The following is a 17,077-nucleotide window of genomic DNA, read 5'->3' on the forward strand; positions in this document are numbered from 1 at the left end:
CAGATTAAATTTTGGATGATGTGTGATATCAATGCAATACAGTACATGGAATGACTGCCCTCTGCTGGAGAAATTTGTGTGGCCCCTGGATGATAAATGGTAGACCAGATGTAATCATCCAAGCCAGAACTGAGGCAGTTGCAGCAGCCCATAAGATTTCAAATACACTAGCATCAAAAGGGGTCATTATGCCCAATGACTCAGGATGGCTTGGAAATATATGCCCACCATTTGGCCATCTGCCACCAGTCTGAGGTGGTGATATTTTCCCCCCAGCAACGTGGCTATCTGGGGGAACTATTAATTGTCCTGGAATTAATAGCATTACCCTTCTGCCTCAATAAGCAGAAACAAACTTGTACTGTCTGTAGCTCTGGCTTCAACCCAGCTTTGGGGAAGATTCTCAGCTGTGCACATTCCACACAATTGCACTGCATGATTCTCTACCTGAGCTGTGTGTGAGTAGAGGACGGACATAAATAACTAACCCAGACTGGATTTTACAACAGCTCCTTGCTGGGTGGTATTATTATTAGGAAACCAATAGCTTTAAGGACTCAAAATTCTAAACATCAAGACTTGAACAGCTTTGGTACCCCTAATCTCTTAATTTAGGACAAGTAAACAGTCATCCCGAGCACCAAGAAGTGGCTTATTTTGCTATTTTCTTAGGAAGGTATAAAGGAGTGCTCAGGTTGAGCTACCAGCTTCCTTTTCCAAATCTGTACTCATTGTGTACAGTTGCTTGACTCTAAGCCACAGTTTTTAATTAGAGCTTTAAGCGTGGAAAACCACCCAGGTTGGCTCATTAGGCAGAACGAGGCAGCTGCCAATGCAAGGAATGCCATAAGCTGGAAAGAGACAGCTGGGGTTAAAAACAGTTGCAAGGGCCCTTTATTAGTGATTTTCTGAGGTGTGATCTCCTCTCAGGAAGGGGAGGGAAATAGGCTTCCATTGATTTTTAAATTTATTTTGTACCAAATTAATGCAGGAAAATAAGAAAATTTTAGGTTGAAACACTAACAATAATAAAAAAAACCAACCGCTCAGCACCTGATTCAGACTTTTTCCTGTACTATAACCCAATGGTTGTGTTTGCTCAAAACACTCAGCTCAATTCCTTAATTCACTGTTGTGTAGAATCGCTTGCAAGATGTTGCCCTACTAACTAAACATATGAGTTTGACGTACAACACAAAAGAACCTAACCCAAATAAAAACTAACCAAACTTCCCATGCTGTGCAAATGTAGCTGCAAAATGTTTGACTGATGTTGTTGAGCATTGAGGAAAAAAAAACAACCAATGTTTTTTCCACCGCACATTCTCCTTTCTCAGCTCTTTCCCCTTATTTCCTCATTAACATATACTCTGTATTTTCCTTCTGCTTAATGACTCTTACTGTCCCACATTATTGGCAAATAGTTACTGAATAACAGCCTCTTTGCCATTGAAATTATTATTACATCCAAGCGTAATCAACACCTGTTGCATCAAAACAGCTAGTTGTATAAGAGCACTGGGAGCCAAAAAATCAGCAGTCTTGACACATACTATAAAGAATGTTTGTGTATTACTATTATGCTGAGCAAGATCGTGTTCCAACTGGTTGTCATTAAAATAATCCAGAAGCCAATCTGATATTATAATGCTTCCATCCATGACACACGTGCATTGATATTTGTATAAAATTAGAACAAGATTGCATAACACTAGTATTCAAATATGCTGTTCCAATATCCATCCATGGCTCTTTCCCACGATGTTATAGAAAAATGAACACCTGCCGAAGGGGGATGGGTTTCTAATATGGAGTCAGCAGTAGTTTTCCCAGCTTGTAATAGTCAAGCAAGCACACTGCATGACTAATGAAAGACCTTTATGCTGTTGCCATCAACTTATTGAGTTCACTGATACCATGCAAGAAGACAGTTCATCCTATGGAGAGAAAAGCAGCCAAGAAAAAGCGAGAAACAAAGACAGAAAATATATTGTATTTTTCAATTCAGTAATAGAATGGGAGTCTTAAAATGAACTTTCCTCTTAGGAAGACCGAAAAAACATATCAAATTCAGTTATGCCTTAAAGCAGTCTTTCCCCAATCATCGTGTTGATGGAATTGAAAAATTCCAAAGCTAACAAGATTACAACCACCGTCAAAGCATTAATTTAATAGAGAAAAGCAAACAAGATAAAAGTTGTATATAAGAAGTTGTAAAACAAGACATTACTACTTTTCCAGTTCTGTTATCCGTCTCTCAAAGGGATTTCTGTATTGTAATCCTTGGTCTAGAGCAGGGGTGTCAAACTCGTATCATCACATGATGTTTTGGGACTTTTTCCCCCTTCGCTAAACTGGGGGGGGGGGGGCATAACAGACAATCAGAGTTGGAAGGCCAGCATGTGACTTATCTGGCCCATGGGCCACAAGTTTGATAAATCTGGTCTACAATCTACACTATAGATTAAAAAAAAAAACCATGAAGCAATTTACACAAGCTATACTCTAGGCCCCTCCTTTATTCAGAAATGATGAGATGCTAGTAAACAGGCTAATTGGATATTCAGAGAACTCCTATGATCATAATTTACAGTGTAACAGATCAATATTTAGCAGTTATTTCCAGTCTAATGCTTTTCAGATAATTTGGGAACTGCAACATATTTTGGGACCAGATTGGGAGAAGACTGCTTTAAGGCATAACTTCAAATTTGATGTATTTTTTTTGGTATTCCTAAGAAGAAAGTCCATCAAAATATTTGAGAGAGATGGAAATGCAAACCTCCCACTTGTAGCCAAAGCATTTATTTATGGTTTAATACGCAAAAACAAAATAAATGGAAGCTAGTAATAATTTATGATAAGTCACACAAGGTGGCAACCTTCTCTAGCCTGTGTTGCTTTGTGAAATAAATGACTTATTTCCTGTGGCTTGGCAAGATCTGGGCGAGTTTGAAATGTTGTTTTGTTGCCGGGCCCTCTTTGCCAGTGAAAGCAACTATGACCCCAAGTACATGGTTTGGATACTGGCATGACCAGTTCCCATGTTAGTGCTGCAAGCCTCCACAGCCTAGCATAAGGAAATATGCAGATTTCCTGCCTGGCTTATATAATTCCTATAAGTGTAGAACTGCAACAGACTGGACTAGTGACTACTTGGCAGAAATGTACCTTGTCTGCTGTATGACTTTATTTGGGAATCAACTGGAGTTGGGGCCATTTTCATCACATCCTCATATTCTGTGGTCTAGACTTGATTAACTCTTTCAGGAACTAGTTGCAATCTAGTGCCCAACATAGCAATGGTAGGGTGAGGGGACATATTTCTCACCCAGAAATTCCATTTGGTTTCTCCATGGTCTACTAAAGGGCATTCTGATAAAAGATACCTTCACAATGCACCATATTTCCAAAAATGGCTCTGAAAAGTAACTCAATTTCACAGCTCAAGCTACCCAAAACAAAAACAAAACCCTGGACTCAGGATAGGGCAGTTCAGTGATGCTGAATTGAAATACTTTTCTTGACCTCATATAGCCAAGTCAGAAGTTCAAAATATTTGCGGGGGCTGGGGGCAGAAATCTTTTGTACTGCTGATGTCTCTAGAGTAAAATCTTAGAACATTCAGGGTGTGTTTACTGCTTAGATCATAGAAACTAATTCAGAACAGCCAAAGTTCAGATGAATGAACTGGGCAGGAGTTTGACAGGGAAGGGATGATGATGGCGTGACCAGCAGAGTTGACCAGAGTCCTAACGAAAGAAAGACCATCTAATTATTAGAAGTCATCTGAAAACTCAGCCACGACACCTTTCTGTTGACTAGCTTGCCAGACTGGTAGAGATCCTAGAATTCCTCTATCTACAGCCCAATTAACTGCAACGATGAAAAGGGCACATTCTTCTATTTTCCCTTGGCAGCAGGCTACATTGTGCTATCTTGCATAGGAAAGTAAAGCCAACAAGCTCTTTCCTGAAATGGTGCCTCAGAGACTCCACATTCTAAGCAGGTGGTTTTGCAATCTGACTCTTGGCCCAAAGTTGCGCTCCAGAGATCTTTTCCCCCATTTCCCCAAAGATAAAAGTCTGTGATCGCTACATTACTGAAAGACTGAAAACATACACAGATAAAACTGGGGTCTGCATGTTGATGATTGGGGAAATGATGCTTAATCAGTACACAGAACATCTTGGAAAAGTTGTTGAAGGAAAGTGTGTCTCTTCATCTCGGTTTGCCATCTTCATCTTGGATCACCATCATCTTCATCATCAAGACAGAACTTTCAGCATTCAGGATCTTTTATAGATGCACAGTTAAGTTGCAATCCTTATAACCGTCTTATCAAAATATTCACTATTCACAATTCTAGTAATAGGGAATACAGGCTTAGAATCTGGATAAAAGTCACCTATAGCATTCAAGGAATGGTAGGAGAAAGATGATATTTAGAAACCATGTTCCACAGCCCAGTTTGGACAGTTACATCAATGATCTTTCCCCCTTACATTGCTTAAGCTCAAGTCAAGACTGGAGCATCACATGCATATGCAAAATCACTTGCCAACAATGACATCAAGAAGCAGCATAATGCAGATCTATTCTGACACTTATCAGCTCAGATCCTCTTTAGCACTCTATTTCTTGATGAAAACTCTTTTCGGAAAACTAAATTTGCTTGCCTTACATGACAGACCTTGAGAACATTTATGGGCAACAGGTGGTTTATCCTTCAGATTTACTGTTGCATAGTTTTAGTGTCACTGTGAGTGTTCTTTGGATGTTATATCTCAGGCATCCAAATGACTTCTGACTTCTTCAAATAGCGTAACATCTTATCATGAATATCATCCTGCCCATTGGTCACAACCTTCTATATCATTTGGGGGCCGCCCCATTCACCCTTACCATGGACACCATCCAAAGAAAATAAGAATACTGTTGCTTCTTCAGGATTTGGCTGGGTAACCCCTGGATACGATTTCCTTGCTTTTATTTGATCATCTTCTACCAAAGCTAGTAGTGTGATTTATAAAAGCAGCAACAAAATCCTAAGAGCATTGGGGAAAATAATTCAGATGTAGTCCTATAATACAATCATATTTACATAGAAAATGTGACAATGGATAGTTTAAATAATCCATTATTTAAAAAGAAGAGAAGACCTTTGGCTAAATCATGAGACATTTGCTGCCCATTAAAAATAAAATAGAATAAATGCAACATCTGTAAATAGTTATTGAAGAGATATCATGAAATTCCTTTACTTCATTTATATTTTATTTGTCCTCAAATCTATGCATTTTAGAATAAAGTCTGTTACACATGAATATATCATGTACAACCCCAGGCATATTCTGCTGTTTAATATTTAATCGCCAGTATACATGAATACCTTTGGAGAAGAGTTAATTACAATAAAACAAAGGGTGCAATACAGTAAAACAAAAGCTGTAATCTTAATTGCACCTCCCTGAGATTAAATCCTTCTGAACTCAATGATATGCTACTTGTAAACAAATAAAATTATGTTCTAATGGCTCCTTTAAAAATGCTTAGTACAGTGTTTGCCAGAGGGCTGGAGGACAAGTTGTAGAAACATGCCTTATTTTTTTTTAACTGATATTTGAAGACAATAAAATGATAAGACTTAGTACCTGCTGTACTAAAATGTTACAACGAACAATTATCTAAATCCAAGGGCAAAAAGAAACCTCCATGTCTTTGGAATCTCTCACAATCTCAGCCAGTATGGTCAATGATTAGGAATCATAGGACTGTTGGAAGAAATATCCATCTGGGTTCAGTTCCAAGTGGGGAGAGACACTGGAAACATGGAGGCTGATTGGAAAGATGGTTTATTGATAGGCAGGACCACAAGACCAAATGAAGTCCTGATGCAGCTGAACACATGGGTTTGAGAGAGAGTATTTATATCCTCTCTTGGGCCTTGCCCTTGAGCTTCCTATTCCAGTTCAAGAAATGTATTCTATTGGTTGTTGTCAGATTCTCATGTGGTCATGTTTGTCTGAATCAAGTTTGGTTGAACCTTGGGCTGATGTAATATCTCCAGATGCCATGTGGTGAGCTCTGCTGATAGATGGGTAGAGAGCTAATCCTATTATGTCCTGAGGGTGAAGTTTTTTTGTCTTGTAAATAGGCTGGCACCAAAATATCTGCTGGGGACAGGGAGCTGAGGCTGAATTTCTGTTTCCCTTAAGATTTTTATTTCTCTTTTAGGGGAAATATTCTGCCTTTTTAATATTTCCTAGAATATTTCATTCTTCTAGGAGGGGGTGGGTGCTACACTTTCTACAGCAGCAGTCACCAATTGGTGGGCTATGGCCCACTGGTGGGCCATGAGAAAATTCTGGTGGGCCACAGAGAAATCTCACCCCCAGAGCACCCCCACAAAGCAATTAATCCAGGCTGCACAAAAACACAAGTCTGCGCTGCCCACATGGCCCGCAGAAACGCTCCCTGCCCACCATTCCTTAACTGGCAACCTTGCCTGCTAAGTTGCTATTTTTCCTTTTTCCAACTATCAGCTGTTCTGCTGTGCCAGGAGATTTAGATTAGCTAGAAAGCAGGAAATGGTTGCATTTCTTGCTTTCTAGCTAGTCTTTAGATCTTCGGCTCTGCTTTTAAGCATAGCCGAACCTCCATTAGGATTGAAGGTTCTATTATTCAATGCAGACTCACAGCAAACAAATTTTATGTGACAGACCGGGCTGGCAATGGCACATAGATAGATCACTGAATGATTCTGTGAGCAACTCCATCTGCCTGCCTGCTTTGCCTGATTTTGGGTAAAAGTTGCTTTTTAAAAAAAAAAAATTAAATATTTGCATATATGGTGTGTTGTGAATTAATTTTGTGAGTTTGCTTGCTAGCAAATTTTATGAGTTTGCTTGCAAGCAAAATTTATGTGACAGTCTGAGCTAGCCGATGGCAGATAGATAGATCTCTGAATGAATCTGTGATTCTGTGAGCAACTCAATCTGCCTGCCTGCTTTGCCTGATTTTGGGTAAAAGTTGCTCTATTTTTATAAAAAATTCAATATTTATATAAATATTTATAATGTTTACATACAAGCCATGCCCAGCCAGTACATGACCACCAAGCCACACCCACAAATTAGGCCACGCCCACAGAACCGTTTACTGGTCCCTGGGATTTAAAATTATGAGATTGGTGGTCCCTGAGGTTCAAAAGGTTGGCGACCCCTGTTCTACAGGACCTACAGCCCCACAACAAACATAATGCTAAAGTTCTTTAGCATTATACCACAACACAACAGAATAATAGATTTGGAAGGGTCTTCTAGTCCAACGCCCTGCTCAAGCAGGAAACCCTGTATCATTTCAGACAAATGGTTGTCCAATCTCTTCTTAAAAAGGAAAAGATTTAAAAAAGAAAGAAATAAAAGAGCCCTGGAACTACTGCTGGAAACATATCAAGCTGGGTTACTCAAAGGGTCAAATTCAATGGCAAGAGTTTTATATTCAAGGCTTTTCTTTCTTTAAAAAGTGGGAAGATAAAATCTGCAAAAAAATTCACATAAATATTTATTTTCATTAAGTTATTCCAATATTTGATTTGAGTCATGACATTTCATTTTAGCTCTGAAGAAAGATTTGGTAATGTGGCAGGGTGAGTTGTGCTATGGACATGGGAATATTCAACAAGCAGAACCAGAGAGATCTGTCGCGCCAGTTGGCTGATAGAAAGGTCTCCACTTTTTGGAAAAAAAGACCAGAAGACAGCAAGAAGACACCTTGATGAAGGTAATGGAATCAAAAAGTCCAGAAAAGAAGTTATTCTTACATCCTACCAGGACAGAAAACTCTCCAGCTCTGAAAGAAAACCTCTATTTGAAATTCAAAACTGCTCAAAACTATGTATGTGTGGTTTGTTAAGCTAAAGCCACTGTATATATTAAATTATCAGCATAGATAGAAAAGAAATGCCTCTGTGCCTCTGGAAAATTATTGTCCCCTTTCTTACCCTGCAACAAGTAACTACAGTTTTGCACAGTGCCATTAAATCCATTGATCTTTGGAAATGAGGCAATGGAATAAGGACTGTTACTGTACAAGCAGGAAAGGAACCAGATTAGGTGAGAGATTCCATGAAACAACCAGCCTAGACAGAAATGACCAGCAAGAAGTTTTGAGATTATCTCAGTTGGAGCAGAGGGAGTGGATGTAGTGATGTGGTTCTTCCTCTTGCCAATGCTATGAAATCAGAGTTCTGCCTTTTGACCTAGAAGCCTCCAAAAGTTATGACTGAACTGCATTTTTAATGTGACAGATGTAATTATTAAACTCACAACCAAAATAATCATATAACCTACACTTAATACACTAATTAAATGTAGAAATCAGTTACATGAGGTAAACTTTAGTTGTTACCTTGATTCCACCCACAATTTCTTGAGTACAGGTAGTGCTCACGTTACAACTACAACGGAGCCCAAAATTTCTGTTTCTAAATAAGACAATTGTTAAGTGAACTTTGTCCCATTTTACAACCTTGCCACAGTTGTTAAATGAAACACTGCAGCTGTTAAGTTAGTAACATTGTTGCTGAGTGAATCTGATATCTCTTGATTTTGTCAGAAGATTGCAAAAGGTGACCACATGGCCTCAGGACGCTACAACAGTCATACGTATCAGCCAGTTGCCAAGGATCTAAAATTTGATCACCTAACCATTGGGATGCTGCAACAGTCCTAAGTGTGAAAAATGGTTATAAGCCACTTTTTTCAGTGTTGTTGTAACTTTGAACAGTCACTAAATGAAGTGTTGTAAGCCAAGGACTACCTGTATATTTTTCAAAGTGTCACTGAAAGTCCCAGCACAAACCTTAATCAGCCTTCAAAATTTGCTCACCTGGCCCTAACCACACCTGATCTCCCATTGGTCTTTGCAATCTATATAACTGGCTCAAGACTCAATATGCATTAAAAAGAATGTCATCATTGCTCTGGATGACATATACTTTGGATGCAATAGTTGCTCAATTACTAAATATGCTATGCTGCTGTATTTACAGAAATCACAGGTTGTTTCAACTTTTGAACCAGTATGCCAGGGGTGTAAAACTCATGTCATCACGGTGGTGTCACATGACGTATCAGGACTTTTTCCCCCTTTTCGCTAAACTGGGCATAGCCAGCATGTGATGCATACGGTCCGTGGGCTGGCAGTTTGACAGCCCTGCAGTATGCAGTATGATGCCTTGTTTCACTGGCAGCAGCGACAGCTGTTAAGTCTTCCAAATGTATTAGACTGTTAATGGAAATTATGCTGACATCTGAGACTAAAGAGGTAATTTATAACCAGGAACTTTCTGGCTTTAATTCATGGAAATAAAAGAGGATACTCTTCAGTTGGAACAAATACTAGAGTTCTGACACTAACTATGGGGAGCAGAACATATTAACATTATGCAAAATAAGGATAGAGAAAGGAACTATGCTTTGACCAAGTGAAGATCAGGAAATCACATGAGAGGCTCATGAGGAATTAGATATAGTGGTTTACAGAATTAAATCATTTCCAATACTTGATGAACCAAGCAAGAATGGGAAATCCTTAGCTTGGCTACCCTTTTCTAGTATACTTCTTTCCAGAGGTCTGGAATTATAATTCTCAAAGGCTGAGCAGGGTTGGGATTTTGGCAGCTGAGGTTCTAAGACATCTGCTAGAATTGACATAGAACATTTAAGCACACTATCCATTCTCACAGCTTCTGCTTATAGCACACCATTCATGCACATCTGCTACTATACTCAGAGTTAAATGTGGCATGGATAGAGCCCACCATAATATGCCAGAAATCATATTATAGTATTACAATATTGCATTCACCTTTAGCACAATGTGAGAAAGTTATTCTCTCATAAAAACAAACATCTAGTGAGATTTGAGGGCAGGGCCAATCCTAGTGTGGTATGATTATGCTTGCAGTGGCATGAATAGTCACAACTTCAGAAGAAACAATACAAAAACTACTTTGAAGCTGCCTCTGGAGATAAGTCCTTCTGTCAAAAATTCCATTGCTAAGTGAGACAGCTGTTAAATGAGTTTTGCCCCATTTTCGATCTTTCTTGCTCCAGTGGTTAAGTGAGTCACTGCTTTGTCAAGTTACTAACACGGTTGTTAAATGAATCTGGCTTCTCCATTGACTTTGTCAGAAGGTCACAAAAGATGACCTATTACCCTGGGACACTGCAACAACCATCACGAGTCAGTTGCCAAAAATTAATTTTGACCACATGACCATGGGAATGCTGCAATGGTCATAATTCACTTTTTCTCAGTGTGTTGTAATTTCAACTGATTACTAAACAAATTGTTGTACAAATGATTGTTTACAAGAACTAGTTGTAAACAAAAATGGCACTTCTAAATGAATGGCTTGCTGCTGAGAACAGTTTATTAGATTGGAATAAGGTTGGAAATGAGCTACCTAGGAATGCATGTAGAGGAGGGCAATTTACATCAGTATTCTATCATAACAATCACATCAGCACTTCAACTGCAGTTAATAGTAAGGATATATTGGGAAGTAAAGAATAACACTCTTGCATGCACCTGTCATTCATCTAGTCTTTGTTCCAATAGTTTTCCTCCCTGTAACTTGCTTTTCTTTGCAGAATCTCAGAGTTGAATGGGGACCATTTGAGCCAGGGAGTCCCCACTTCTTGCTACAGAAATCCAATTAAAGCATGTCCAGTAGATGGTTTTCTGGTGTCCATGGGAATTTATCTGTTAAAGGGGAAAGTAACTTAAAAGTAAGGACTATGTTAGCTTATTAAATCAACAATTGTCTTTCTGTAATGAGAAACCATAATTTAGTGTCCTGACTTTGGAACAGTGGAAAATACGGGTAAATCTTGATCTTTTGAGTGACATTCTTCCAGGTAAAGAATGGAATGGAATAAACTAGAAGAAAACAGTTGGAAGGGACCTTGGAGGTCTTCTAGTCTAACTCCCTGTTCATTTAAAGAAGGCTATCACATATCTCTTTAATATTCTCAAGGCTGACCATTCCCAATTCCCTTTCTCTTCTTTCAGAGGAATTACACTTCTTTGACTCTGTTACGCTTGGTCTGAATCCTTCTCAAAATCTAGTCCCACCTATGAACCCCAATGCCCAAGGTGGAATTATTATATTCTATGTTTTGGAAACCAAATTTGTTAATACAGATTGCTGTACATCTTTTGTATTTTTTGTCAGCTGATACTGCTGACACATATTCAATTTGCAATCAGCTATTATTACAAGATGTTTCACAAGTAGTATTAAACAAAGCAAGTCTCCCTCATCCTGTACAACTGAATTCTGATTTCTTCTGAAGAACTTCCACATACACTTATCATACAATGAGTCTGCTACCCTGTATGGCATCATCAAATTAATAGTTAGCATGGGCATCCATCATCACTGTATCAAAAAAAGCACAACAGCAAGAACAATCAACTCTGTTCTAAAAATATCCTAATCCTGCTTTCGCCCTTTGTTCTATGGAAACCTGTTTTGTTGCTGATTATTGTTATAGTAGATTTTTTTTGTAGATCACTCTGGGCTCTTTCAGGAGAAAAAAAAACAGTATAAAATAAAATTTGAGTATTAACAACAAATAACACAACAAAAGCTAACACTCCTGTTTCTATTTTCTCCCATCTGGCATTTTGTCCCATCTGGCTTAAATTGTTATATGTGTGTATATTCATTAATCTAGCCTGATAACAAAATGATGTTTTATTGATTATGCTTAGCATTAAAAAAAATCAGAAAGTTTTCAAGTTATCAGGAATAGTTCTCATCAATAAAAGAGAGGCATTTGTTATGTAATTTTGAATTCTGGCTACTTAAACTTCATAAGTAAAACCAGACACACTTCCACAAAAGATTGTGATTACTGTCCCCTTCACACCCTCCCTCTCCCAGTTTTCAAATTTTTTAAGGGAGGTCTCCTAACAAAAATAAAACAGAAACAAAGGAGTCATATCACTTTTCAGGAGAAAGCAACTCCCTGCATTTTTCCAAACAGAGCTGAACAAAGATATTTCCTTTTGGTACCTCCCAATCCACTTGTATGCCACAGCAAGTGCAAGATGAGGCTGAGAAAACGATCAAGGACTGTTCCAAGGTCATCTAGATTCTATTCTGCCACATTTACACTTTCCAAAATATATACTTATTTGCATCACAAGCAATCTTCCAGCTTCTCCCAATCTCTGGTTTCCTGCCCCAATAGACAAATGTAGCACGCTCTCATGTCTAGATGGATATTTACCACCACTGACCTTCCAATCTGGAAACCGTTTTGAATTTGGAGGAGGGCGGCTCTGGAAGCAATGAAAGGAAGTGAGCCTTTGTTGTGTACTTCACAAGCCTGTAATCTTGAGAAACTGGAGTCAGATATTCTGGTCTGAGTAGTAAACATCAAGGACAACTCAAACCAGGGTTCCCGTCCCTGCTTGACCTGATATTCAAACACATTCTAATCTTGTTTTGACTCAGCGAAAAGATTCATTCAAAACACACATAGGACAAAAGCACAGCCAGACTTACATGCAAAGGTCCACTTTTTAATCAATATTAAAATGTGTGATCAGGCCAACTTATCAACAGTTCCTTTGGACCTTACTCCACAGATGGTAATGGGCTCCCTATAAGAAACATGTTATGCCTAGGAATGTAATTCTCTCATTTGCTGGCATCTTCCATTGTTCAGAACAGTATGTCATTTTTTCAGAGAACTGGAGAGCATACAAGTTCGGGGGAAAAAATCATCACTATTAACAGGTATTCAGAGTGCTGCATGCAAGTTTTTGTATGGCAGCAGAGAATACCTTCTAAAGCCGTGCATGGGAGTGGGGATTTTGCAATATTTTCTTGCTAAAGGTCAAGAACAAATCAAAAGTGCTCCTCCTCGCTTTTCCAACTTGGTTTCTTCCCAAGCTATTGCATTTTAATGTCTATCACCCTCACTAAGCCTGGCCGTTGTTGTTGTTGTTATCCCTAAACCTAGATTACATTGACAAATACACTACATTAAGGACTGATACACTACATTGGACTAATTCCAATCAATACAGGTACATCAATCCTCCACTTAGGGCCTCAATTGAGCTCAATATTTCTGTTGCTAAGTGAGGCATTTGCTCAGTGAGTTTTGCCCCATTTTACCGCCTTTCTTGCCCCAATTTCAATGCAGTTGTTAAAAGTAAGGATTAACCTCCTCAATGAATCTGGCTTCCTCATTGACTGCTTGTCAAAAGGTTGTAAAATATCACATCACCTCAGGGCACTGCAGCCCTCATAAATATGACCCCTGCATTTTGATAAGGTCACCATGGGGAATGCTTCAAAGGTCCTTAGTGTGAAAAACGGTCACCGAAGTTACAACGGTCACCCCACCGTTGTAACTTCGGTCACTAAACGAACCGTTGCAAATTGAGGACTACCTATATCCGAACAGACCATATCTAAATTTCCCCAAATACAAGGAACCCAGACGAACCAACCGTGCAAGCGCGGCGAGAAGGGCACCAACGGCACCCTCCTTCACGACGCCGCCCGGCCTCCAGGCACTTGTGCCAAAGCACGTGCAGCCCAATTGGGCCCGGCTCTCGCGGCGGATGACTTTCCTGAGGGAACACAGCGTGTGCCAAGTGCAAATGCTAGCTGGAAGGCAATGCCCCAACACTAAGCTCCACCTTGAAACTGACCCTCATTACAGGCAAATGGGAGCCGCGGCCGGTCAGCGAAAACGTGGCCGCCCTTGCAAGCAGAATCGAACTGAGCCCATTGGGGGCGGAGGCGGAAGGATTTTAAAAGGGCTCCAGCAACGCTCCGCTTCCCGCTTCCCGCCTCCCCCCCCCCCCACCTCCGAAGAAAGAAACATGGAAGCGGGGTTGTCCACTTCCTTACATGTGGCTGCAGGTCTTCCTCTCTCCGATATCGACAGCTGAGGTGCGGTGTTTCTCTCCGCTCAAAACCTCGCTGCTCGCTTTCCCTTCACCGCTCTCTTCCAGGTCCCTAAAAGGACTCTCGGCTGCCCGCTTGGGATTTCTTAGCGGCTGAGGGCGATCACCAGGTCCTAGTGCTCTCAGGAGACCGAAGCTCGGCGGTCCCCGAACCATCTTCAGAGGCAGGAATCGGCGCCAGGACACTGACTTGAGGGCGGGACTGTTCCTGAGCACGTGCAGATTGCCTTTCCATCCAGCCTCTACTTCTTAGCTTCCTATGCATTTGAAACCAGGAGTGAAGAACTTAACACCCTTCACGCATTTTGGACTACAGCGGCCACAATTGCTTGCTGCTGCTTATAGCTGCCTTTAAAAAAAAAAAGGATTTAGTCTGGCATAAAATAGCATATTAATCCTTAGAGTGGCAGAAGATAGTGGTTTTTAAGGTTTGTCATTTGGGCATCAGAATTGAATATGCTGACACCGAAACAAGCAGCTTAAAAATTAACCTGGTTCCATGAGCTTTCTAATAAATTAGCCAATAAATTAAAGGAGTTTCCCCCCCCCCATTACAAGTTTCTTCTGTTCTGTATAGATATTTGAATCCAATCAGTATTTTGGAAATTGGTCCCTGTTGTGCACCTGTTGCTGGATCCATTCTTGATGCTAAATGCTACCTGTATGTAAAACACTAAGCTGTCCCTAAACAAAACTCAGGTTTTCCCTGCACCAGTTTATTAAAACAGAAGTTGTTTTTTTGAACATTGACGTTGGAAAAGACTCATGAGAATACAATGGATAGCTAAGAAAACAAACAAATGGATCATTGGACAAGTCAACCTAGAGTTCTCTTGTGATGTACAATGACCAGCCTAACATATTTTGGACATATTCCAAGACTTGGTTCTCTTGAGAAGTTTATAATGCTGGGAAAGAGAGAGAGAAAAAAGAATGGTTAGCAGCAAGGTAGATCTGCTCAAATACGATGGTGCAAGTGCACCATTGAAAACCCTGAAGGGGCCAGGTCAGGGAATGATCATTCTGGAGAAGATCTGTCAACACTTATGTTCTGAGGCAGCTTCTGGCTCAGACTAAGATAAACTAGAGAAAAGCTAGCAGCAAACTCTGATCAAAGAGCCAGTTTCCCCTCTTGCTGTATTGTAGGTTTTTAGTTTCTGTCTGGGTAAAAATAGCTTGCTTAGGATTGTTGCCCTCTCAGTTTTTTTTTAATAAATAAATTTTATTAATTATACAATTAAAACAAACCAACTACACCTACACAAATGAAAGAAAAAAGAAAAGAAGAAGAAAATAGAAAAAATCGAAAACAATTAAAAACATTCTCATCTTCAACAGTTTGTAAGATCTCTTTTTTTTAATAACCCTTAATTTATGCCATATACACACACCTAATCTTTACATATATCTGTATATCGCTGCTATGGGTTTATCCTATCCTCTTTTGCCTTATAACGTAACATCTATCTTTGGTCAATCTATCTGTACCAGCAGTTCCAGCTATTGTAATATATTGAGGTGTCTTTATTTTTTAGTGCCAGGGTTAGTTTGCCCATTTCTGCACAACTTGAGATTTTTTGAATGAGATCATTTCCTCTGATGGAACCTGAGGCTGCTTCCAACATTGGGCAAAGGCTAATCTGGCCGCTGTCAAAATGTGTATTATTATGTATTTCGCTTTTTTTGATATTTGTTTGTCAAAGATCCCTAACAAAAAGGACTCTGGTTTGTATTCAATCTGCTCTTTTGTAATTTGTTCCAGCCAAATTTTAATTTTCTGCCAATATTTTTGAGCTTCTGTACAGGACCACCACATATGGAAAAATGTTCCTTCTTTTTTTTTGCATTTCCAGCAATTCGGACTCATATTGGGGTGCATCTTCACTAACCTCGAAGGAGGAAGGTGCCATCTATAAAACATTTTATAGGCATTTTCTTTATATGCTACCAATTTTGTAATCTTATTGTTTCTACCCCAGACCTTTCCCCATTCTGTTAAGGTGATGCTACGTTCTACATTCCTACTCCAGGCAATCATGTTCCCTTTTACAATTTCTTCTTCTAGTTCGACTTCTAATAAGTAATTATAAAATTCTGTTATATTTTTTTTGCCTGATCCTAATAAAATTTTGTCTAATTGGTGGAGTTTATTGTTGATTCCAAATTCTTTCTTGTCCTGTTTGTATCTACTTAGAATTTGAAGGTATGCCCACTGATCAATTTTTAGTCCCCGCTCTTGAAGTTCTTGCCTCGATTTCAAATTTCCTTGTGTATCCAATAGATCCTTATATTTAATCATTTTAGTGATATCCAGATTATTTGGGTGGATCATCGCCTCCATTGTTGAAATCCAGATTGGTACTTTTATATAGTGTTTTTTCTGTATTTTCTTCCAATTAGTTAATAATGAATCTCTGATTAGATGTCTGGAAGTATTTTTGACTAGTTTTCCCTACATCCCATAAAAAAGTGTGCCACCCCCTCTGCAAATCATGGCCTTCTAAAAATAATATTCTATTGTTAGTTAAATTCACCCATTCCTTCAACCATACTAAAGAGGCAGCAATATAATACAACTCCCAATTTGGTAGTGCCAGTCCTCCCCTGCTCTTCATATCCTGCATTGCCTTTAAATTTATTCTAGGTTTTTTTCCTTGCCAAATAAATTTAACAGTTATTTTGTTGAGTTCGTCAAAAAAAAATGTGTGTAGTTTAATTGGGATCGTCTGAAATAGATATAGAAATTTTGGAAGAATATTCATTTTAATGGCAGCGATCCTGCCTAATAATGAAAGTTGCAGCTTATCCCATGATTTTAAATCCTTCTTTACCTGTTGCATCAATTTATCATAGTTATTTTCCTTGAGTGTCTTACAATGTGCTGTTAACCATATTCCTAAGTATTTAACTTTCTTTGTCACTTGTATTTCCATAACTTCTTCTAACTCTATTTTCTGTTTTTCTGTTAAATTTTTAGTCATTAATTTAGTTTTCTTCCTATTAATTTTGAGTCCTGCTACTGTTCCACCTTGTTCTAACTCATTCATAAATTTTTGTCCTCTTTCTATTGGTT

At 39.1% G+C, this 17,077-nt stretch overlaps 1 protein-coding gene across 6 annotated transcripts in view; it reads right to left on the reverse strand.

Moving 5' to 3' along the window:
- SLC29A1 (solute carrier family 29 member 1 (Augustine blood group)) overlaps positions 1-14,316 on the reverse strand; it is an 82,392-nt gene extending 68,076 nt beyond the window's left edge. For 2 of the 6 annotated variants that reach the window (XM_026695572.2, XM_087935485.1), the window contains exon 1: positions 13,949-14,313. The gene's annotated coding sequence lies outside the window, so the exon portion shown is untranslated. Of the gene's footprint in view, positions 1-10,599; positions 10,774-12,318; positions 12,356-13,948 lie in introns of those variants that run through there. The other 4 variants (XM_087935436.1, XM_087935413.1, XM_026695575.2 and 1 more) reach the window with 4 other exon arrangements.
- Between the last annotated feature and the right edge of the window lie 2,761 nt (positions 14,317-17,077).

The sequence above is a fragment of the Pseudonaja textilis genome, chromosome 1 (assembly GCF_049901715.1).
Source record: "Pseudonaja textilis isolate UNSWEBS1 chromosome 1, rPseTex1.2, whole genome shotgun sequence".
Lineage (NCBI taxonomy): Eukaryota > Metazoa > Chordata > Lepidosauria > Squamata > Elapidae > Pseudonaja > Pseudonaja textilis.